Here is a 1,877-nt window from a genome sequence, read left to right on the forward strand (position 1 = left end):
GATGGTCTCGATCTCCTGACCTCGTGATCCGCCCGTCTCAGGTTCCCAAAGTGCTGGGATTACTGGCGTGAGCCACCGCGCCCGGCCAGAAAATCTTCTTAATAGTAATTGGCTGACTGGGCACAGTGGCTGACACCTGTAATCCCAGCACTCCGGGAGGTCGAGGCTGGCGGACCGCTTGAGCTCATGAGTTCGAGACCAGCCTTGGCAACATAGTGAAACCCCTCCTCTACAAAAAATAGCAATGTTAGGCCAGGCATGGTGGTGCGCGCCTGTGGTCCCAGCTACCCCGGAGGCTGAGGTGGGAGGGTCACTTGAGCCCGGGAGGTGGAGGTAGCAGTGAGCTGAGGTCACACCACTGCATTCCAGCCTGAGTGACAGAACGAGACTCTGTCTCAAAAATAAAAATAAAAATAAGTAAGTGGTGTGTATCAGTTTCTGTCTGTCGCTTAATGGTTTAAACGTTGTTCCTGAATGTGTAAAAATGGGCACTTTGTCAATCTGGGTCTTTTCATTGTGGCTGGAAGTCTTGGTCGACAGTAAAAGGCTCAGTCAGCAGAAGGGAAGGATTCAGGGCTGGGGTTTGCTGTGAGCCTGGGAGGTTCTCACCCTCCCTGGGCCTCGGTTTCCTCACCTGTGCCCCAGCTGGTGTGTGGATGGAGTGAGTTCATGTCTTGAGGGCTGAGTGTGGGGCCTGTGGGAAGGTGGCTGTGCGTCGGACACCAGGAAGGTGTCTGTGCTTCGGGCGCCGGGAAGGTGGCTGTGCGTCAGGCACTGGGAAGGTGGCTGTGCGTCAGGCACTGGGAAGGTGGCTGTGCGTCGGGCACTGGGAAGGTGTCTGTGCGTCGGGCGCTGGGAAGGTGGCTGTGCGTCGGGCGCTAGGAAGGTGGCCAGGGCCAGGCCTGCTCCGGTCTGACAGTAGCACCACACTGGGAAGGTGGCTGTGTGTCGGGCGCTCCTGGTGGCCCCAGGCCGGGCCTGCTCCTGCTGTGTGGCACAGGTGTTGCATTCATGGGTGAGGGCACTGAGGTCTGCAGGTTGGGTCTCAGTGGTCATGGGGATGGAAGCCATCCTGGCAGGTGTTGGGGTGAATGGAGACCTCTGGGGATGGCAGCGGGTTAAGGACAAGCACAGAATTTTCCCTCCAAAACGCAACTCAAACAACAGTGATGGAGCCTAAGAGCAAAGCCGAAGCCACAGGCAGGGGTGAGCGAGACCCGAGGCAGGAGGTGACAGAGCCTAAGAGAAAAGCGAAGCCTCGGGCAGGGGTGAGCGGAACTCGAGGCAGGAGTGGCGCCAGGCAGGGAGGCGGGTGACCCCAGGCGCTGTGTGGGTGCTGGGTGAGGACTGGGGAGCCCGGCGCCCTGGCTCTGTGCTGCTTCCTGAGAGAATAGTGGCAGAGGGCGAGAAGAAAACCAAGCAGCATGGGGAACAGAAGTCAGGAAAGATGAACGTCCTGAAGGAAATGTCCCCGGGCTGGGCAGTGCCCCCGGGCATGAGCAGAATCTAGTGCTCCCACGGGCATGGGTGCTTGGTGAGGGCCGTCCTCCCTGGCTGTGCTGTCAGTCCTCAGATGGGGATGGAGGTGAGGAAGTGGCCCGGAGTAGCCCGGCGCTGCCACTGGGGAGGAGCCTGAGGGTGTCTGGAGAGGTGGGGCGGGCATTGCGGTAGCATAAGCCTCTTCGACAGACTCTAAACCTTGTGTGAAACTTAGTTGAAGAAGCAACAGGTGTGGCCGGGCGTGGTGGTTCTGGAGGTGGCTTTGGTGGTGGCTATGGGGGTGGGTTTGGGCGCTTTGGAGGAGGTTGCAGCGAGCTGAGATCGCACCACTGCACTCCACCCTGGGCAATAAGAGCAAAACTCCGTCTCCAAAAAAA

The 1,877-nt window shown here is 59.1% G+C and overlaps 1 protein-coding gene across 1 annotated transcript in view; it reads left to right on the top strand.

Annotated features, from left to right (window-relative positions):
- ASPSCR1 (alveolar soft part sarcoma chromosome region, candidate 1) overlaps nt 1-1,877 on the top strand; it is a 46,810-nt gene that overhangs the window by 11,837 nt on the left and 33,096 nt on the right. The gene's annotated exons all lie outside the window — the stretch shown is intronic.

The sequence above is a fragment of the Mandrillus leucophaeus genome, unplaced genomic scaffold (assembly GCF_000951045.1).
Source record: "Mandrillus leucophaeus isolate KB7577 unplaced genomic scaffold, Mleu.le_1.0 Scaffold1, whole genome shotgun sequence".
In the NCBI taxonomy this organism is placed as follows: Eukaryota; Metazoa; Chordata; class Mammalia; order Primates; family Cercopithecidae; genus Mandrillus; species Mandrillus leucophaeus.